Source organism: Amblyomma mixtum, chromosome 3 (genome assembly GCF_055824585.1).
Source record: "Amblyomma mixtum isolate Tamu chromosome 3, ASM5582458v1, whole genome shotgun sequence".
Classification (NCBI taxonomy): domain Eukaryota; kingdom Metazoa; phylum Arthropoda; class Arachnida; order Ixodida; family Ixodidae; genus Amblyomma; species Amblyomma mixtum.
In genome coordinates, this window is record NC_143014.1 from 231,428,724 (window position 1) to 231,452,380 (window position 23,657).

Here is a 23,657-nt window from a genome sequence, read left to right on the forward strand (position 1 = left end):
CTTTCTTGTAACCTCGCTAATAGATTAATAAGAAATGCTACATGGAAAAAGCAAGCCTAGTTAACGTCATTGGAGGCAAGGACACGGGCATTTAGAAAATTCCTGCCAAACCACATTTCTAACACTTGGTCCCTGATAAATAAATTCTTTTGATTTTAATCTAAGAAAGGATCTTTTCCACATAAAAGAGTAAGCTTCTTTCATTGTGTTGAACTCCTATTGTGATCAGATTTTCACGTGTTCATTGTTCCGCTTGCATTTCAGGTTGACATCCCTCAACACACAGGGATAGGAAAATCTCTGCAAACGAAGGCGGCAAAAATAAAAGAACTTGAGGAGCAAAAGGCCCTTAAAAACTGCAGAACAGAACAGCGTATCTATGTGGCAGTCTCGCCCATGAGTTTCCACCATGCTCATCAGTTCGGTGAAATGGCAGGCTTCAGCCAGACTGTGAACAAAGCTGTGTCGGCACGAATTCAGGACCTAGTTAGTGAGGGCGTGACATCGGTACAGGAAGTGAAGAAGTGTCTTGAATATTATGTACAAGACGTCCTCTTTGGAGGAAAAAACAAGCCATCGAGAAGCTGCAGAGCATTCTTCCCAACACAAGAAGACATACACAACCACATACAGGCTGCTCTTCGCAGAGATAGGTTTAGCTCTTTTGATCAAGAAAATGCTAAGCAGTTAATTGATAAATATCAGAGAGAGGAGCCTGATAGCAAATTCTTTTACAGACAGTATCAGAAGAAAACTGACCAAATCAATAGCCTTCCAAGTGATGATGTTTTGGAGCAAATGGAACAGGAATGCGAGGAAACGCTCCTTTTTTGTTACCAGTCAAAATTTATGAAAGAAATGCTCATAAAATATGGACAATCAGTTTCCTGCCTGGATGCAACAAACAAAACGACAGACTATGCTCTGCCACTTTTCTTCATTGTCGTCAAGACGGCACAAGGCTACATGTGTGCAGGTGTTTTCATAACGCAATTTGAAACAGGCGCCTGCATCGCAGAGGCCCTTGAAGTGTTCAGGCAGTGGTGCCCTGACTTCAATCCGCAGTACTGGATGATTGACTATAGTCAGGCAGAAATCAATGCTCTTCAGAGCAGCTTCCCCCAAAGCCAAATCACAATTTGTGATTTTCATAGAGAGCAGGCATGGGGAAGGTGGCTAAACAGGTCTGAGAGTTGCATTGTTGCAAAAGAAGATGCCCTCTTTCTGCTGCGAAGAATAGCCAATGCAGCCTCTGAGGAAGAAATGAATCAATGTATTACTGATCTGAAAGCATCTCAGCATTGGAAAAATGAGAAATTGAGATGTTACATTGAGACACATTGGCTGAGAGTGAAAGAAATGTGGGTGCGTGCATATAGGTTAGGTTACGACGTAGTGTTGACGACAAATAATGGCACTGAAGCACAAAACAAAATCTTGAAGCAGTACTACATCAAAAACAGCCATGGCAGAAAGTCTTTGACAATGCTGATCTGCACACTTGTCAAGCAATTTCTGCCTGACAGGCAACATCAGCACCAAAGGAAGCTAATGAGCCTGTCATCATCGTACCGGACATACAAGAACAACATCCCAGAATATTTGCACAACCGACCACCGGCTTTTATTAAGCATGTAATGCAGAGGATGTTCATTGCATGCGAGTACACGCATGAAGACATCAAAACAAAGTCTGAGGCAGGGCAGTACCTCGTGCAGTCACAGTCATCATCCAGCTGGCACACGGTGGATTTTGCAGGGCCGAACTGCACGTGCCTGGATTTTGCAGCAACAAAGTTTCCGTGCAAGCACTTTTGTGCAGTGTTCAGGCTGACCGAGAGTTCATTTTCTCACCTTCCTGAAAGCTACCTGAATCGGCCTCATGTAGCTGTGACAGCCTGTGCTACTGCTGATGATCAAGAGAATGAACCAGACAGCCAGGAAGGGCATGGAGGAGAAGCAAGTTCTCATGAAGTGACAGCTCTCAGCATACCTCCATGTTCTTCGAACCAGCTGAAGATGAAGCGAAATAACTTTCGAAGCGTAATGGAGAAGTGTGGCAGTCTCCTTTTTTACTGCAGCGATTCTTCAGCTCTAGACGAAGCAACAGAAAAACTGGAGGAAGCCTATTCTCTTCTTGCACAATCAGTCCCATCTACCAGCGGTCTGTGCATCAGAAACTCGCCAACAAAAGGCTGTTCTGGCAAAGCATCCCACACTTCGCAGAAGGATGCTGTACGAGCAGCACCTAGCGTTTTGCAAACTGTGAGGGCGAACAAGGAGCACTGGTGCACTAGAGGCCGTGTTGGAAAGCAGGCAGACGAGCTGCGCAAGACCTTTAATGTTAACCCCTTAGAGTAAGCAATCACTCAGTGGGGCACCATGATACAAGAGGAAAATTTCACGAACAAGGAGCACTGATATCTGCAGCTTAAAGCACCTGCCCTTTGACCGTGTGTCCCACTCGAAATTAATTGTGGTTTGAATCTTATCTTTCTAATTGCCATCAGTACGTCCAGGTAGCAAAATTGAAGTCTCGAACAGCGCCAGTGCTTTCCGGCGTTCCTCAAGGCTCGGTCTTAAGGCCCCTTCTTTTCCTCATTTATCTGAATGACCTGGCCATCGGCTCTCAAGTACATAGCCGTTTTTTTTTGTAGGCAACTGCATACTCTACCACACCACTGAGGAAGTCGTGCTAAACAACTACTTATTGGCTATTACTAACTGGTGCCACTAGTGGAAGATGAGTTTGAATATCTCAAAATGTGCTCAAATAACAGTATAACGTAAAAAAAGCCATTTCCTTATGCATACAATAGTGTTACCGATGGACCGTGAACGAAGAAGTGGCGGTGCGCTGAACGACGACGACGTTGACCGCTGGTAGCTGGGCCCTCGGTGTCTGAGCTGAGTGCTGGCCATCTCAGAGCAGCCGCCAACACAGACTTACCGCCGTAACATCCCCGTAACATCTTTTGGTGGAGGTCGCGGGTTCGAGCCGACATGCCGACGACCCGACGAGCCGACGAGGCGACGGGCCGATCGGGCGAGATGACTACCGACCCGGCCCCTCCGTCTGCGCCTGCCACGCCAACTGTCGTCGTAGCCCACCCTCGCGACCCGGGCACATTCTGCGGTACAGATGGCGTGGATGTCGAGGACTGGCTCTCGCTCTATGAGCGTGTTAGCCAGCACAACAGGTGGGACGCCACGCTGATGCTGGCCAATGTGATATTTTATCTTGCCGGCACCGCACGCGTGTGGTTCGAAACCCACGAAGAAGAGATTGCCACGTGGGATGCCTGCAAGCAGAAGCTCCGCGACCTGTTTGGGAAACCAGTTGGCCGTCAGCTTGCTGCCAAAAAAGAACTTTCAGCTCGCGCCCAAACGGCCACCGAATCATATATTACATACATTCAAGACGTCTTGGCACTGTGCCGAAAGGTCGATCCCAACATGACCGAGGACGATAAGGTAGGCCACATTCTTAAAGGCATTGCCGACGATGCCTTCCACCTTCTTCTATGCCGGGACTGCTCTACGGTTGACTCCGTTCTGCAGGTGTGTCGACGCTTCGAGCAGGCCAAGCACCGGCGCATTGCACACCGCTTTGATCGCCTGCCTAACACCGCTGCCAGTTCCACGTGCGAGGATCTGCCGACACTGAGGCAGCCTTCAAACCCCGACAACGTGACTCGCATCGTGCGCCGTGAACTCGAGGCCCTGGCTCCTGTTACGACCAACGCGCCCAGGTCGGACAACACCCTGGCCACAATATCCCTTATTCAAGCTGTCGTCCGCCAGGAGGTCGCCAACTTGGGCATGCCCTCCAGCCATCGTCCCGTCGAACCACGGACTGCGAGCCCCATCTCTCCCGGTGGTCCCGGGAGGTGGACAAGATGTTGGCCAACGATATCATCGAGCCTTCAAACAGCCCTTGGGCATCTCCTGTCGTGCTCGTGAAAACGAAAGACCAAACTTGGCGGTTTTGCGTCGACTATCGTCATCTCAACAAGGTCACGAAGAAAGACGTCTATCCCCTACCGCGCATAGATGATGCCCTGGACTGTTTACATGGTGCCCGCTACTTTTCTTCCATCGGCCTTCGTAGCGGGTATTGGCAAATCTCTGTTGACGCAAGAGACCGCGAGAAAACAGCTTTCGTCACCCCTGATGGCCTTTACCAATTTAAGGTCATGCCCTTTGGCCTTTGTAACGCCCCTGCCACATTTGAACGGATGATGGATTCGTTACTCCGGGGCTTCAAGTGGACGACGTGTCTTTGTTACTTAGATGATGTAATTGTTTTCTCGACCTCTTTTGAAACCCACCTGCTACGCCTTTCGTCCATCTTGGCACTTTTCCGCCGCGCAGGTCTTCAACTCAACTCAAAAAAATGTACTTTCGGCCGCCGCGAACTCAAAGTCCTCGGCCATTTGGTGAATGCGAGTGGCATACAACCTGACCCTGATAAAGTTCGTGCCGTCAGTGCTTTTCCCTGTCCCCGCTCGCCCAGCGATGTCCGCAGCTTCATCGGTCTCTGTTCCTACTTTCGCCGGTTCGTCCCGAACTTCGCAGCCGTCGCTCGCCCTCTCACCAATCTGTTGCAGAAAGGCGTTCCTTTTTCCTGGGGACCAGAGCAGGCTACTGCATTCTCCAGCCTTATCGCCGTCCTCACTAACCCTCCTGTATTGGCCCATTTCAACCCGTCTGCCCCGACTGAACTTCGCACTGATGCCAGTGGTCACGGAATTGGCGCCATCCTTGCTCAGCGACAACGCGGCCAGCACTGCGTGATTGCGTACGCCAGCCGTCTTCTTTCTTCCGCCGAGAAGAATTACTCCATCACAGAACGCGAGTGCCTGGCTCTTGTTTGGGCCATTGGAAAATTCCGCACATACTTGTTTGGCCGCCCATTCACTGTTATCACCGACCACCACGCCCCGTGCTGGCTCTCCTCTCTCAAGGACCCTACTGGCCGTCTTGGCCGGTGGGCATTGCGATTGCAAGAATACACCTTTTCCGTGGTTCACAAGTCCGGTCGCCTTCATCAAGATGCAGACTGCCTCTCACGCTATCCCGTCGATCCTCCTTCTACAGACTGTGAGTCGGATGCCTGTGTTCTCTCCATCTCCGACCTCTCCCACATTGCCGACGAACAGCGCTTGGATCCCGCCCTCACCTCTCTCATCGACCGCGTCAGCACCGACCGGCGCGACACTTCTCTGGCCCGGTTTTTGCTCGACGGGAACACGCTGTACCGCCGCAACATGCGACCTGATGGCGCTTAGCACTTGCTCGTTGTTCCCCGACACCTACGTTCCACTATCCTCCAACAACTGCATGACGCACCTACGGCTGGTCATCTTGGTGTCTCCCGTACGTACGACCGCGTGCGCCGGCGTTTCTTCTGGCCTGGTCTGTACCGCTCCGTCCAACGCTACGTTGCCGCTTGCGACGTCTGTCAGCGCCGAAAGAAGCCCGCTGTCCTGCCGTCTGGACACCTGCAGCCGATTCCCATCCCCACCGACCCGTTTTCTCGTGTTGGGCTAGATTTACTTGGGCCCTTCCCGGAGTCCTCCTCGGGGAACAAGTGGATTGCCGTCGCCACCGATTATGCCACGCGGTACGTGATCACTCGCGCCATTCCAACCAGCTGCGCCACTGACGTCGCTGACTTCCTTCTGCACGACGTCATATTACACCATGGTGCTCCCCGTCAACTCCTTACCGACCGTGGCCGCTGCTTCCTCTCCCGAGTTGTTGACGAAATCCTTCGTTCGTGCTCCGTTCGTCACCAGTTCACCACTGCTTATCATCCTCAGACGAACGGCCTAACGGAGCGTCTCAACCGCACGCTTACAGACATGCTCGCCATGTACGTATCCGACGACCACCGGGACTGGGACATAAGCTTGCCTTTTGTCACCTTCGCCTACAACTCTTCGTGCCATGATACCGCTGGTTACTCGCCCTTCTATCTTCTCTTTGGACGAGACCCCTTACTGCCCTTCGACACTCTGCTGCCCACAGCCGGCCCTGTCACTACATATGCGCATGACGCTATCGCCCGAGCAGACGCCGCCCGCCAGGTTGCTCGTCACAAGCTCTCCGCCTCCCAAGAGGCTCAAAAACACCGCTACGATGGCCTGCACCGTGATGTGCGCTACCCTGCCGGATCTCTCGTCTTGCTGTGGCTCCCATCCCGTCGTGTGGGGTTATGTGAAAAACTTCTGCCGCGCTACACAGGTCCTTATCGTGTATTACGGGCAGTGACCGACGTAACCTATGAGATCACGCCGCTGCACCCAAAGTCGACGTCCGCTCCACTGAAGTCCGAAGTCGTTCATGTAGCTCGCCTCAAGCCCTATCATCCACCATCGACATCGCACGCCTAACACGCACCGGGACGTTGCCTTCAGCCGAGGGGGATAGTGTTACCGATGGACCGTGAACGAAGAAGTGGCGGTGCGCTGAACGACGACGACGTTGACCGTTGGTAGCTGGGCCCTCGGTGTCTGAGCTGAGTGCTGGCCATCTCAGAGCAGCCGCCAACACAGACTTACCGCCGTAACATCCCCGTAACAATATCAACAATAATAGTTCCTTTTTCCCCGAGGACTAATGCAAGTGAACGGGTTGCCAAATAAGGTGGTGAGCCTCTCAACGTCTGAATCTTTTTTAGCAGCCGTTGTTCCTTACTTGTGATTACTTTGAATTTCTTGTTATTTTTTCAGAAGTGCCAAAATTTGCTAATAAATATTGATTGTTCACTGTATAATTTTATTTTTGTATTTTTGTCATCATATTATGACAATGATCTGTAAAAAATATAAATTGAAATGCTATGTAATTATTCCTGCCTTAGCTTCCAAAAGGTTGCCGGAAGTGCTAAATAAAATAAAATAAATGCAGCTTTGAATCGTCTCCGATGAGTCATGAAATGCAATGGAATGCTTGTTCAGTTATTGGAGAGAAGTAAGCTAAAGTAGATTTCAGTGCACTGGCATTAATTCTCAGCAGTCTTCAGACAAATCTCCAGGGAAGAAGAGGTCCTGCGTTCACAACTCCAACTCCAGGCACTTAACTCGTGTAAACCACATATCAAAACCTCCCCAATTACTCTTGTGTGTGCAGCATGCATAGCTGAGTTTCGGCTCATAAGGAATGGCACACAAACTGTATTTCAACCTATTGCTCTCGGGCTGCCTCACTGTGAAAGTCGTCCAGTCAAATCCATTTACAGCCACATTCACTGGTTTTGTCGACGGATGTTTTCTCGAGGAAACAGCAAAGGGAACAAGCACAGATTACATTTTATATAGCTGTATGGGCACTGAACTTGCTGCTTTGTAGTTACATGACTGTGAACGCCTTTTGACATCCGGGAACTAGCTGAAAGCAGCGTCCGGAGCAAAGCAACACAAGTACCACAACCTGAAAGAGTTCTGTAACTAAATGCTCTCATATCACTTACTGTTCCACCATCTATTTCGACGTTTGCCACTGTACTAAGGCTGAAGAAAGCGCGCTCAAGACACCACACAAACCCTGCCCGGCCTCTCGGATGGCTCGGCTAGCTCCGGCAAGCTCGGCGGCGGCTCGGCTCATGTGACCAGCCGTATTCTCCGGCCGCGACTATTTGATTATTTTTATTTTTTGTACATTTTGGTCGGACTCTGATAACAGATGTTCTCCCGTTGTAAAGTGTGTGACTGCGACATCATCATCATTTGTAGATCTTTGTTTTCTGACTCGTTTTCTTTTCCTTCTTTTTTTTAATCTCAAAGTGGTCACGTGACTCTTTAAGGTGACGTCAAGCTCCGCCCATCGGCTAACTCCGTGCAAAAAACGGGTCCCCCTCTAGCTCGGCTACGGCCGCGCCGTGGCTCGGCTCCAAACGACTGGGCGAAACAAAATCATGTTCATTTATTTCTACTATCGCGTGTTGCGTAAATCAAAGAAAATCATAAAAAAAATTCTCTCGGCCTAACTGCACATTTGTTCGGGCTCAAATTTCGCACAGAGGTTGCATTTGGTGGTCAGTTTTGTTTTATTCTGCATTTAGGTGGGGTACTTGCCTGATTCGGTCAGCGAACCAAAACCGAAAGACATCGCAGCAATGGTACCCGTGGCGCCATCTTGCACCGACCGGAGAAACCCAGCTGTGCTAAGTTGGTGAGCAAATTATCTTCGCTTGGTGCTCTCTGCTTTGAAACAGCGCAAGACATCACCGAAAATGCGGCCGTACAGCGATCAAGAGAAGGCCATGGCCGTGACTTGTCCAAGTCGTCCTACGCCGCTCTCCCCGGTAGAGGACTCGTTTCTCCGGTAAGTGCGAGATGGCGCAAAGGGTACCAGTGCTGCGAAGCCTTTCGGTTTTGGTTGTCCGTCGCCACAGACGATGGGGATTTCCAAATAATTCTGACCGCATCAGGCAAGTACCCCACCTACATGTGGCATAAAACAAAACTGACAGCCAAATGCAACCTCTGTGCGAAATTTGAGCCCGAACAAACGTGCGGTTAGGCCGAGAGAAATTTTTTTCAATTTTCTCTGATTTACGCAACAGTCGGTAGATAACGCGGCAAAACACGCCAGCGCATTTTTTTTTTCAACCTGTACAGTAGATCCACATAGTTGCTATTACCGCTGTTAACGTACGGCCAATCGGTGCGGACGGCGCGCCGCAGCGCTTACGCAGACACTTGCGGATGTACAGCTGTGTATTAGCCTTCCCACTGAAACAGTACATAACGTCACGTACGGCGTGAACGTGCCTCGGTTGCCATATATTTCTCCGCTCGATGATGCGATCACTGACAGTGCAGCAGAGATACCGTATTGTGCGTTTTTATCGTAAAGACTTTCAAAATTTTTCTTACCTCAACCGCTGGCTCGTTTGCGGTGAAACTGCACACAGAGCTTGCGTATTATGGTAACTTATGCATCGTAGCAAGTTTTACAACGGTACTTACTTACGGTGTCTTCGGCTGACACGCACTGCCTCCGTGCCGGTGCGCAGGAAGTGATGTCAAATACTGCACGAGTGGCACGTCTCCTTGCACATCAGCTGAACGTGCGAAACACTCGCAGAGTGCCGTTGCTCTTCCTGCCGTCTGTTAACCGAGGCCTCCGAGACCCTCGATATTCTCAGAGGCTATTCCTACGAGCGGCCGACGCCAACGAGAGCAGTCAACAGTTTGTACAATTAGCAACAGCCTCTTCAGAACAATGCAGTACCGCGCTTTTGCGTTCATAGAATCGGCGGGAAACGCGGGACCCACGAGCCTGCTCGTGAGATACTGCGATTAACTATGGGGGCGTAACTTTGTAAGACACCACTCCAAGGCGTTATGCTTGCCGGTTTCAGCAGGTGATTCGCAATCCGCTAAGCGCCCCACATTGTCGCTTTATTAATATCCTTTAACCTGCGCATACGTTGGCAAAAAGCTCCATGTTATAAAGTGCAGGCATGCTGGATGAACAACATATGCCGTTCGCTGCAAGAGCCAAGGCAGAACTTGCAAGACAAACCTTTAATTTCCTCATAACTGAAGGCACATGCTTGCCGGCCGGTGGCTGCGTGATTGCAGCGCGAATAAATGCATTGCAGCTGCTGTAATATTCAACATTTTTTTTAAAATGTGCCCACTTGTAACGCTTCGTCCGTTTTTCCTCTTCGTCGATGCTGCGTCAACCAACGAGCGTGAACAGCGTCGTCTGCTAGCGCGCGCTGCACGACGGGTTTGCACCGCGCTCCACCGTCGGTCTCCACGGTGGCGCGGTGGCACGCACGCATGTCGTGCTCGTCCCACCCGAATGTACGGCACTGCACCAGTGGCATCCAGCCGAACGTGGGGCACCGCACGAGTGCGTAGAAAACTCCACGAGTGCCGTCAGCCGAAGACACCATTAGTTGAGCCGTGCATGATGCAAAAGCGCAATCGTCTGCGTCGAGATCGCCGTACCGAAACCCAAAACACTGAGGTTTTGCTGGATGGATGGATGAATGGATAGGAGCGCCCCCTTTGAAACGGGATGGTGGCAATTGCCACCATGCTCAGCTTTTCTTTTTTTTCTTTTTTTGTTTACTGTGTTGGCAATTCTCATTAAGAATCGCCATCATCTTCACCTACGGTTTCCTACAATTCTAACCTTATACCACATCTCTGCTTTTCAGCCACCAATCCTCCAATCGCTTTTTGCTAACTTCCACTGCACATTTATTTACATGACCATTGTTATGTTAAATTGAATTCAGCGCAAAAAAACAGACAAGGGACAAAGAGAGACACACTGAGACAACACGAGCGCTGACTACCAACTGTTTATTCATGCTGAAGTACAGGGGATATATAGGAATGGAATAAAGAGCATGCGCGTAGCGAGGTACAGATAATGCACATCCGTCAAGCAAACGAGTTAATCAAAAAACGAATCTAAAAAAGCACATTCAGATGAGTATATGTGTACCGACGTGTCACTGACACAACGTTCGGACAGCTTTCTGATATAATAAGCTTCTAAAACGAGCCTTGCCTTATCATTACCGCTCTTGCCAAGAATCGTGGTCTTCTCTAATCCCGCCCTACATTTACACGAAGCAAGGTGCCGCACAAGATTCACATTCGTGTCGTTATTTTCTATGTTTTTGGCATGCTCCCGTAGCCGGTCATTAATACAGCGGCCAGTTTGGCCAACGTATGAAGCCCCACATGAGAGGGGGATGCAGTACACCACACCTATTGCACATTTGGCGTAGGCGAGCCCATGTTTTTTGTTGCAGCCCCTGCCGGCACAACCAGTAATGCGAGGGCATAGCTTGGACAGCTTGTTTGGAGCTGAGAATACCAAGGGCACGTGGTGCCTGCCAGCCACTTTTTTGAGGTTGTGAGAGAGTTGGTGTACATAAGGGACCACCACCGGCTTAGAAGAAGGGGTTTCATGTCTTTTCTGGGCGCCTTTATGCTTCTGCAGGAGGGTTTCGGCAACAGCTGAAATGACCGGGCCAGGGAAGCCTGCTACTGAAAGTCGCGAAACCTGATCGTTCAAACTCTCTAGCATTTTATGTGGGCAGGATTTTCGAAGCGCAGATTCCAGGCAAAGCGACGCAATAGCTCGCTTTACCACCTTGGAATGAGCGGAATCAAAGCTGAGCAACTCTTTGTTGGCTCGGGGGGAGTACATCCAGCAGGTATGGTCTCGGCAGAACGTGAGCTTAAGGTCTAAAAAACGCAAAGTCTGACTTTCAGGTAGTTCATGGGTAAAAACTAAACCTTTCCCCAGTTGATTAAAAGTAGATAAAACCAGTGAAACAATATGGTCAAGGGATGTAAAGTTCCCTGACCTTAAAATAATTAAAAAGTCATCAACATATCTAAAAACTTTAAAAACTGGCCCCCCTTGAAAAGTCCGTGCAGCTTGCTCTCCTGAAGACCATTGTTATCTTTAAACCCTAGGGCCTCAGAAAGAGTGACTGCGCCTGCATCGACATCCGGATGGATACCGTCACATTTGATTATGAGGTGTTCAATTGTTTCTACAGATCTAGCACACACTGCACATGTGTCATCTTCTTCGTTAAATTTCTTTTTGTAGCTGTTCTAAGACACCTGACCTAGCTTCAAAAAGTAGGGCACTGCCTCTTGAGTTATCATAGAAAAATTCTTTCCTGATCTGCCTTTTCCAGTATCGATATAGTTCTACACTATGTTTCTTTTCCATTGAATTCATCCAATTTTTAACTTCCGCGTTTTTAACCTGTCGTTTAATGCTCTTTCTTTCTCCGTCCCCATGACCTGCATACTTACTGGTTAGTTTTCTAGTTCTTTTCCGCCACTGTGAGTCAACGCTCTTTCTATATAAATATTTAAATACCTTAGCTGCCCACCTGTTATCGTCCAATTTCCTCAGGCGTTCTTCATATAGTATTTTACTCTTAGCTTCCCGTGCTTCGAACGATGCCCAGCCCATATCCCCTTGTACTGCCTCGTTTGTGGTTTTGCCGTGGGCAGCTAGTACTAATCTTCCAACAGCTCTCTGATTTACGTCTAATCTCGACTGAACTTCTGCCCTTAAGCACAGAACCGCATTGCCGAAAGTAAGTCCCGGCACCATTATTCCTTTCCAAATACCTCTTAGTATACTTCATATTTGTTGTACCCCCATAATGCCCTATGTTTCATTATCCCGGCGTCTCTTCGTCCTTTTGCCCTAAGAGCCTGTTCGTGCTTTTCCGTGTATATCTGCCCTTCGTTTAGCCATATCCCGAGGTATTTGTATGCGGCCACTTTGGGTATTTCGTGGCCTTGTATTGTAAGCACCTGGTCAGTTGTATCGTTAAAAACCATCACACCTGATTTAGTTGCGCTAAAACTGAATCCTAGAGCGTCTCCTTCGTCTCCACAGCAATTAACCAAAGTTTGTAAATCTTCCTGGCTATCTGCTAACAGTACAATATCGTCCGCGTACATTAAACCCGGGAGTCACTGCTCAACTACATTTCCGCCTAATCTGTACGACAGATTATAACCTAGATTACTTTCTTCTAGCCTTCTTTCCATATTTATCACGTAAAGCATGAACAGCAGCGGTGATAGAGGACAACCTTGCCTTAATCCTTTCTGCACCCCCACAGTTGTGGTACTTTTTTTCCCTTCCCATGTAATTTCAACTTCATTATCTCGGTAGATTTCTTGTAGAAAATCAATTACGTCATGACCGATACCTACATCTTTCAATATGCTCAACAGGAGTTCCCTGTTCACGTTATAGTATGCATCGCTTATGTCCAGAAAGGCTAAAAACAGGTCTGTTTTCCGCCTTAGCTATTTCTATGCATTTTGGGTAAGCACGAACAGGCTATCATCTAAACGCCTACCCCTTCTCAACCCATTCTGAAGTTCTCCGAGTATCCGATTACCTACCCATGCCTGCATTTTTAATTTCACCGCCTGCATTGCCAGCCTTTACATAACAGCCCTAGTAGCACAGTGGGCCTCTTCGATTAACCGCGCTCGGGCAGCCCGCTGGCGGCCCGCAAGTTCGTCTCTGACAGGAAAACGCATCATGGTCACGTGGGCTGGCGGCCACCGGAACCAGACCTCCGGCAATCACGGCGGCAAGCAAGACGCGGATCACGGAGGGCAGATGCTCTCTAGCTTCGCGTTCTGCGTCTCATTGCTACGCACGCGTACGGTAGAAATAGGCTGCTTGGTATCGAAAACAACGACTTGCAGTTACTGAGGGCTGCGTGCCGCAGACTGCAGAACATGCAGCTGATCAAGCTCGCACTCGTATACATCGTCAACGACAACGCGAGCGTGTGCCTTCGTTGCACGTAAGCTTCAAGAAATCCTCAAAAGCATGCGATGAGCAATCGCAATCTAACGTGTTTCAGTCGACACCACATAGGACGGAAAAATGCCCGTGCGTTATTTATCAAACGACAAGCCGTACTCTCGGATTATTGCGTGTTTGCTTACTACGCCGACGATCGACCCTGGTGGACTCTGCAGTGGTCGTTGCGATTTCTACGCTCGTAACCTAGCTGCTTCCTGTAAGCTGTAAGCAGAAAAGAATCGGGATACGTTCCTTCAACTGTAGTCTGTCGGCCGCCGGCTTTTGCTGCGGGCAAGGAACGCATAATCTCGGCAAAAGCGCATATGAGCTTGTTGAACGTCCACCTAGAACAAGCGGGTGCACTGTATAAATTTAGCTGCGTATCGTTTCTCTAATGATACAGCTTTATAGCACTGAACTGGCACTGGAATGAAAGGCGCTACAATAAAGCCCTGCGAGTCGGCGCCTCACGTTCCGCGTGTGTTTGCATGATCAGCGCTAGAGCTCATTTTTATCTATTTTTTTTTAAATGAGCCAAACGCGAGGAGGTGCATGCCTGCGGTACTTCTCAGATATTTTGAGCATATGTGGCAGAAGGCCCGAGCATGAAGCTGTACAACAGTTGGCGACGACAGAATCAGCACTTGGTCGGCGCGACAATTCTGTGTGGCCACATATATGCCCGCAGAGATGTCTCGAGCAATGTGCTCGTGAGGGCTTTTAATAAAGGACATGTTTCAGTCAAGCGTTTTTCAAAGCATATCCACTTTTGCACTGCGCCATACGCAATGAAGACCTTATGCTCCCGTATCGCGCTCAACCAACACTTCGTAAAACACGTTCAGCACATATGCACGCGTCTGAACGCGTACTCGGAACTGGAATCCGGCTGCTCTCGTGAAAGGCCTCGAACACCATCGCAATATCCGCCGGGCGCACGAAATTAACAGCCGAAATATTTTGTGAATCAGAAGTATATGCGATCGTAATATGAAGCGAGCAATTGTGCTTGCGAGGTGGTGAGACGATCGAAATATGATCGCGCATACGCACGCAAAACATATCAATAAACAGCGAGAACTACCGCAAAAGGTGCCATTGCAGGCGACACAGTCGATATGCACCGTGGCCTAGTCGAAACAAGCGCCTGCATCGCGCAAAACATCGCATGAAGTACCGCGGTCCTTCTAGTCCATATAAAAATGGCCGCGCGAGCTTCCCGCTACCGCACACCTCTCTGTCGTCTGCTAGCTGCCCGAGCGCTGCCAGCACAAAATCGTCCTGGCGAGTCTGGCCTCCGGCTGGCAGCCCGAAACCGCCCAGCCAGAGAAAAACGAACGCGTTCCGGGCAGCCACCGGAAGTGGGCGGAGCAACCCGAGAAAATCGAGCGCGCTCGGGCAGCCCGAAAGCAACCCGCGGGCTGCCAGAGGCGGATAATCGAAGAAGCCCAGTATGCTACTGCAACGTTGCAACAACATTGCCAATGTTGTACCATGTTGCGCTAACATTCTTCAACATTAGATAATGTTGCTGGAATGTTACCAAGCAACATGCTGATAACGTTGCTCTAAAGTGGTCTTTTCACATTGCAGCAATCGCCGAGCCTGCGCTGCTGTGTTTCGTTATGGTTCCACTGGAATTCAGCTGAAACAACAAAGGCTTGCCCAGAGGATGACCTCAATGGTGAGTGATTTCTAGACTTCCATTGTTGTGCTTTGACTTGTGTTGGTTGGCACAAAGCCAGTAGTGTATTTACCCATGCCCTTCCTGTAGTTTGATAAAGTGCTACATTCGTTGTATCATGAAGAGTCCTTTCGGAAACTACGCCGAAGAACAGCAGAGGCTGTTCACGACGAACTAGAAAACTGTTGGGCAGCTGTCAGTCTTGATAATGGTCATGGCAGCAGATTGTGCGCAACAGGAGCAGTACAGTATCAAGATGCCTTTTCAACGCATAATGTTATTTTATCCTCTTTATCAGCGCCAGCCGAGGACTCAGATGAAAGCCGCAGTTCTCACTTGTATTTTGGCACCGCGAGCAGCATCTCTGACATACGAAGTGCAACGTAGGAGTTGTCGCGGATTTCTGACAATGAAGAGTTGGTGGTTTATGAAGATAGGATGACTCTTGAGTCTGGTTCCGCTACTCATTGTCTAGAGCACGACTTGCGCGTGTGGGCAATTAATAGCCTGCTTCTCAGCTGCATTCCCTGCTTAAAGTGCTGAAGCCATACCATGCAGAGTTACCCACGGATGATAGAAAATTACTAAAGACGCAGAGGCATACTGACCCAGCAATGATGACCAATGGTCATTGCCACTACTTTGGAATTTTTCGTTCTCTGGAAGAACATGTGCATGTTCCTTAACGTCTGCACTTTGTGCGAGGGCATTACACCAGTTCTCATGCATTCTACTGGAAGATAGCATAAATCCAGTGGCATTTTAAGCTAGGAACCAGAATTTATTCTTTCACTCGAAACTGACGCTGTTGCATCATGCCAGTAGTTTAGTCTTTAACCTCTCATTCCCAATCAGATGTATAGTCTTATAACCAACATTTATGGGACTGTGCAGCGATTTGCGCCGAGTATAAGAAAAGTGAAATATTCATTGGTATTCAATCATCCTTCATCATCATCAGCCAGACTATACCCACTGCAGGGCGACAGCCTCTCCCATATTCCCCAAATTAGCCCTTTCCTGTGCTAGCTGCATCCACTTGGCCCCTGCACCCATCATCAGTTTGTGATCTAGCTTATATAGCCCAGGAAGAATCGGCCGTTAGCAACTTCGCCTTTGAAATTGTGCACAGCAGTGAGACTGGAAAACACTATAGGCTGGGCCTGCCCTCTTCGCTCGGTTTACTTTGTCGGCCACCCACCATGGCACAATTGAGGGAAGACAAAGGGAGTGATGTGCAACCACCTCCAGCCGGCTACGCCTTCATCTACAAACGCCCTTGTGGTTTTAAGCAATTGAATGGCCGTCCCCATGGCTGACACCAGTAGGTCCGCTTGTAAGCTTTTTGCACAACAGCAAAGTTCGGACCCCGACCTAAAATGCCTCATCGAGTACCTGGAACGCAAGGTTCCTTTACCCCCCGCCTCATTCAAGAGAGGATTATCCTCGTTCTTTTTACAGAATAATGTTCTCGTGAAGAACTTTGCAGCAAACAAAAAAACCTACCTCCTTGTTGTACCTGCAAGTCTGCGCGGAGAAGGTCTTCAGGCTTCACACGACGAGCCGACAGCTGGACATCTCGAGTTTTCTCGCACCCTCCGCCGCATTCAAGACAAATATTACTGGACTGTCTGCCGATGTCGTACGTTATGTGAAAACCTGCCGAGATTGTCAGCGACGAAAGACTCCTCCAAGGCGACCAGCAGGATTTCTGAATCCCATTGAACCCCCCTCAAGGCAATTTCGGCAGATCGGCATGGACTTGCTTGGCCATTTCCCGAAGTCAGCATCTGGAAATAAGGGGATCATTATAGCGACTGACCACCTAACCCGCTACTCCGATGCAAAAGTCCTACCGAACGGAACAGCAGAAGTCGCCAAATTTTTCGTGGAGTGCATTCTTCTGCTCATCATGGACAGAGAAACAGCATTCACGGCGGAACTGACACAAGCCATCCTGCGTTACAGCCAAACCAGCCACCGGAGGACAACTGCACACCATCCGCAGACCAACGGATTGACCGAGCGCCTAAACGAAACTATTGCCGATATGTTCGCCATGTATGTAGATGCCGAACACAAGACCTGGGACGTTATCCTTGCCTTAAATTGTATTCGCATACAACACCGCAGTGCAGGAGACCACCCAGATGACGCCTTTTAGGCTCGTCCATGGCAGGGAGGCCACGACCATGCTAGACGCCATGCTGCCCAATGTTACCGAAGAAGATAACGTCGATGTCGCCGCCTACCTTCAACGCGCAGAAGAAGCCCGAAGACTTGCTAGATTACGGATCAAAGACCAGCAGCGGACCGACGCCAGACGCTACAACCTACGAAGAAGCAACGCGGAATACAAGCAACGAGACCGAGGCTGGGTTTGGACGCCCATTCGCCGCCGCGGATTGAGTGAAAAACTTTTGAGCGGCTATTTCGGCCCGTACAAGGTTATTCGTCGGCTAGGTGAACTGGACTACGAAGTCGTCCCTGACGATATGACTGCATCCCAGCGACGCCGCGTACGACCAGAAGTTGTCCATGTCGTCAGCCTATAGCCCTTTTATGCGCGCTAGAGCACTGTGTGTTTACACCGTGTTTGTTTATTTTTACACAATCCGTTTTAGTTAGTTGTGGCCGCATTGTGTACTATAGCATCGGGTCGATGCTTCTTTGAGAGGGGAGTAATGCCGCGAATGTTTGTAGTGTTTGTTGAGTCTTCAAAGCTTCCGGCACGCCGCTATATCGCTTTGTTTGTGATGCAAGACGGGCCTAGATTTATCTCGATTGATTGCATCCAGGCTGAGCAGACTCTACGTTGTTCCAGAGTGTCCTAGTAATTTTCAAACCTTTATCTAGAAAGTTCGCTATCAGCTTTAAAAAGAGCGCGGCCGAGAGCGGCGGGCATTCTGTTCGACGACCGCCGAGCCCGCTTGATGCTTACGGCGCCGCCGAGTGATTCAGTTCTTTTGAGGGCGCAAGTCAGCCCAAATAAAGAGCTCCGTTTTAAAGTCTTTGTTGCTGTCTTCCTGACCGCTGGACTTCCGTCACTACAACGTACAATATGTTGATGCCGTACGCCGGGGAGCCGAGCGGCGTCTCGTGACAGTGGGCACACTGTGCACCATTGTTTGTGTGTCTTCGCCGTCCCCCACCCGAACGGCACTCCGGTGTGGGCCCAATTGTCATCCCAGAGGTGCACCTGACGGCGGCCTCTGGGTCGACCAAAGTTAGTGGGAGTGGAAATACACCACTCCAACTTCAGGCCCCGCCAAGGTAGGGCAATTCATATCCCTGAGAGGTGCAGCCAAGGCTGCCCATGCCATCTCAAAAGAAAGGCTCGCTGTCCTCTGAGCCGGTAGCCCGCACAGCATCTCCCCATCGGGAGAAGCTACAAGTCTGTACCCCCGCGGTTTCCCTGCGGAAATTCACCGCTTCCTGCGAGGTGATAGATATAAGCAATAGCCCACCTTCGCAGCAGCGGCGGCAGAACTCTCTTGAACAAAAAAATCGAGGGAAAATACCAGTAACGGGTCCCACTAAACCAGGGCCATAGGTTTCTTAAATCGGACTGTCTAGCGTTCCGTCCAGACGGAACATTTGCTGCTGCTGCAGTTCCGTCCAGACGGAATACTTACTGTAGCTAGAGTTCCGTCCATACAATATACAGTTTCAGCTTCACGTACGTAGAAGCTTCGCGTAAGTAGAGCGCTTACGGGTCACCAGTGCGCATGCGCAGAACTTGAAGTGTCTGCGTGGGTCGCACGCAGTCGCACGGACGTACGTGAGATTCTGATCTTTGCGTTGCGGCCTTCACGTTGCTTGCTTGCGTGCGTGGCGTTGGCAAGATGGCGGCGCCCTGCCCGCCCGCTTCACAACGATAACAGCTTCGTCGCTAATCCCTCGACGTGGTATCGTGCTGTAAACTGCTGTATTTGCCTTCAGTTCGTCTATTCTTGCTCTCGGATGAAGTTTTAGGTGAGAACTAGCTTTTGTTTTCCAGATAGAAATCCGTTTCAGCAGCTCTTAAGCCTGACGGAGAAGCGTTTGTGGTCGTCATAGTAATGAGTGTGCCGACGGTCTCGCGAGACCACGCGAAGCTCAAAACCTCGCGGGATATCGCGAGACCCTCGGCACGGTCAGCGGGAAAAGCAAAAAGGTGCACGTTTTGGCTCCATACGCGCACGTCGTCAACATGAGTGGGACGCCAGCGCGCCTTCGCTTCTCGAAAAGCGATGATTTAATTATGCTGCGGGACGTGAAGGAATGCAACCCCTTTGAAGATAACATGCAACATACGGTTCGGTGGACTGAAATTGCTCAACGTTTGTCAGAAGAAAGGGGGAAAGTATTTACCGCCTGCACTGTGGCTTGGCCTGGCTCCGCTCCAAGAAGCGCGACTAAACAAATTTAGTTTTCTTTATCTGTACTAGATGGCGCGGCACAACATGCTAGTGCATTTTTTAGGTTCCATGGCAGATATACACAGTTTGCGCCCCGTACGTGTAGCTAAAACTGTACGAAGCGACAAGAGCGTACACTCACGTTTACGTGCGTGAAGGTTCTACGTACGTAAAACTAGAACTATCTAATGTCCGTATTGTCCTTACTATACAAAATTGGGGATTTCTACCCACATAAAGCATTTCTTTGCCTCTGGAATAACCAGTTGACAAAGCTGCGTCCAGGTGTTCTCTCTATGCATTTATACGGCACCAAAATATCTGTTCGGGAATTGCGTTTAGTTACATCCTCGAGAGTATAACTTCCGTGCATGCATGCAGGATCGGGAAAATGACACTGTTAGAAGCAGAGTGCAGAAACTCTCCGCGAAGTGATGTGAAGCCCTGTCGCTATTTGCGCTGCACGATGACGTAGCGCGAAAAAGACTAAGACGTACACAAACGGTCAACAAGCATTATGCAAACGCACCAACAAACCCAAGCCAAAGCTCGTTCTGTTGCCATTTCTCACTGACTGCTTGGAAAATAAAATGATGCAGCAGGATATCCTGTCACAAATTAGGGGGAATAGGATTGCCACTTTTTTAAATGGACATGCAAAAGTCTGCAAGCAAGGTGGTTTCCCAATCCCTAACGCCAGCTTTAATTCCGTCTTGACATAACTCTTGTGGCAGATAATGCTGGACAGAACTGTATGGTTTCAGATACAGTTCCGTCTAGACGGAACCCCATCACTACATGCAGTTCCGTCTGCACGGAACTTTAGCGCAAATTGTAGTTCCGTCTGGACGGAACTCTAGCCACATCCTTCTTAAATTAATCCCCAAAAGGCATCAGATTGGCATTACTAATTCACTGGAAGTGTCGATACATGTTAAAAAACTACGTTGACATAAAATATATTCTGGCTTTATTTTCCCCGGTTGTTTTGTGTCTCCAGGTGACAAACTTAAGATTAAAAGATAAAAATATTTTAAGTAAATATACTTTCGCCACGAGCGTGAGTAGAAAATAGGCTCTGTAAAGGTACCGCCATAGTCGTTAAAAGTAGCCTGGCCACTCGCAAAGTCAAGCTTCAGACTACATTTGAAGCCATTGCTCTCAGTATTGTACATTTTAAACGAATTACAATATGTTCTGCATATATTCAGCCACACCTCACAATAACACTCCTTGACTTTGGAAAACTTTTAACTCAGTTACCTGAGCCATATCTGGTTGTTGGGGATTTTAATGCTCAGTCCAATTTGTGGGGAAGCGAACAAACAGAAAACAAGCGAACAAAAACATTAGAGGCCGTATGTTAGTTATTTTTTTTTGTGCAATAACATATGCCTACTCTTCAGAGGCAGACTCAAATAGTGCTCTCCAAGCTCAGGAAAATGGCGCTGGATATATTTGTCTCTCACATCACCTTCCGTTTTTACTGATTTTAAATTGGATATCTTGGACAAGCAAGCGATCATCTACCAGTTCTTATCAACCTAACATCTTCTCCAGATATCAATCCAACAAAACCACATCGTTGGAGGCTGCATTTGGTCGACTGGGCGCGGTTTCAAGAAAATGCCAGCCTAGAAAAAATAGACCCAGATAACTTAGGTATAGACGAACTCAATGAAATTTTCACAAACTGCATTATTTCCGCTGCGGCTGGCTATACCTCAGTTTTCTCGAGTGGTGAAACAAAACCACAAAACCTGGTATACAAAAGAATGTATTGCAGCAAAAAAGAAACAAAACAAAGCATGGGGAATCTTTCGCAGGTACTCCACTCAGAAAAATCTTATAAACTTTAAAAAGGCAAGCGCAGAAGTCCGATATATCCGCCGTAGTGCCGAAAAAACTTTGTGGCAAAGATACGTGACATACAAAAATAGCTCTACAACATCAAACGAAATATGGCCGAAGGTGTGAAAGCTGAATGGCAAATATTCCCCATTCGCACTTCCCGTTCTGGTGTACAGACAAACACCGCTGAACAGGCACACGTTTCAGGTGAATATCTTTCGGCAGTTTCCAAGCTTATTACACTACACAGAATCATTTCTAAAATACAAAAACACAGCCGAGAAACAAAGACTCCCTACTAGTGGCTGTACAAATGAACCATATAATAATCTTACTAAATTCCAAGAAATCCACACAGTCTTGTCCGCGGGTAAACAGACTGCGGCCGGCCCTGACGAAATACATTATCAAATGCTATCGCACATCTCTTAACCTGCCGTTGAGGAACTTTTGAATTTTTTAAATAAGGTTTGGGTATAAGGTAAACGACCCAAGGCCTGGCAGAAGGCCATGCATCGTTCCATTTTTAAAACCCGAAAAATCACCAACCTCTACCAGTAGTTATAGGCCCATAGCCCTCACCAGCTGCCTTGCGAAATCTTTTGAAAGTATCGTGAATATTGGATTAACCTTCGTGCGAGAAGCCCGTGAGGTTCTCGATATTCAGCAGTGCTGTTTCAAAAAACATTCACCACCACAGACCACCTAGTTCGTCTTGAAAATATTGTCCGTGAAGCTTTTGTACACAAACAGCACTGTCCTGCTGTTTCTTTTTTCGATTTAGAGAAAGCATATGACACAACCTTCTAGCGCCTCCTCCTCTAATCCCGACAGCCGTTTATTTAAGCAAACGCAGCAGAGCTGGCCCCTCGTAGGTTCACGCGTCTCGCCTAGCTCTGTATCTTCTTTTTTTTTAGATGTTTGCCATTAGGCAAAATGAGAAAGGGAGAGAAAGTTAGAAGAAGGAGTGTAAACAAGCCTCGCTTAAAAAAATGGCAAAATTTCTCGATAAATCGACTGTCATGCGTCCACTTGCGATAGCCTGCTGCAACGCCCCATCGCAGGCCTACCTTCCTTAAGCGTCGTCTCACAGAGGCTGTAGCCGGGCAAGTTCACAGCAAGTGTTTTTCGTCACACTGGTCTGGCGCAGCACCACAATGAGGGCACTTGTCAGTCACCTCTAAACGTTTGTCACGCCACCGATGAAGCACAGAAAGAGTCAGAGCCGCTCCTGCCCGAATTCGGCGCGCAGACACCTCCTCCTCTCTAGTGAGACTACGGGGAAGAGGGTACGAGTACGGAGGAATTAGAGGGCGTGTTCGCTAACGCAAAGCTTATTTCTCGGAAACATGGGACAGGAACGGATCTGGGGGAAGAGGGGAAGGTGGCGGGATGTCTGATGTATCAAGGCGCGTCATTGTATCCTCATAGTGTTATGCGAATCGTGAGCGTGGCCGCGAATCCAGTGTATACGCACAGGACAGGGGTATTTTGTGCAAGGTTTGTGAATGGATTGTGTAGTTTGTAATGTGCGCCGGACAGCCTTAAGCTGCTTAAGGGCGGCAAGAGAGTCGGTGGAAATGTGAACAATATCGAAAGTGGGTACGAGTGGAAGGGAAGAAATTGCACTGTGCATCGCTTGAAGCTCCAAGGCAAGGGAGGAGGAAAAGTATCCGCGCTATATGTAGCGCGGAAATTAAGATGAGAATTGGAGGGACTGTAAATTGCGGTAAATCCCTGCAGTGCTGTGAGAGATGCATCGGTGTATATTATGCACCCTAAAGGTAGATGCACGGCTGATATCGGAGTCGACCTAGCTGTTTCTCTACGCAGTCGCCGAAATCTTATCCGCGCTTTTGGGTGTATTTGTGTGTATCGTTTTCTGAGGTTGCTCCAGTGGTAGTGTCGTACCTTTCAGCGTTTTTGCTGGCACAGAATAAACCATTGCTTAATCCCTTGCACCTGACTTATGACGCTTCGGGTGGTACCATAGTTCACGAATCCCCGCAAACTGAGAGGCGCGAATTTTCGTACAAACGCTCGAGAGCAGAGTAACTCCATCCTGGTCTCCGCTGTGCGGCGAATGCCGGTTTTGCAGCCAAATTCGCAATGGACCCAAGCCAGGCAATGATGCAGAATATACTTTCCCTCTGCCGCGTATCCACCCGATCATGGATAGGTTACTGCGGCAATTTGTTTGATCAATGCCACTTCAGTGGCAAAAAAACGTCAGTGGTATCGATAGTCAGGATCGGCAACATAATTGTTTTAATGAATTCGCGCACCAGCTAACATTTATCACTCGTTCTACCACAAAACTGCGCCGCTCTAATTCATTCTGTTACTTTCACAGCCTCTTTTAAAATTTTTCTTTTTGC

At 48.8% G+C, this 23,657-nt stretch overlaps 1 pseudogene; it reads left to right on the forward strand.

Annotated features, from left to right (window-relative positions):
- LOC149353984 (uncharacterized) overlaps positions 1–23,657 on the forward strand; it is a 41,482-nt pseudogene that overhangs the window by 3,170 nt on the left and 14,655 nt on the right.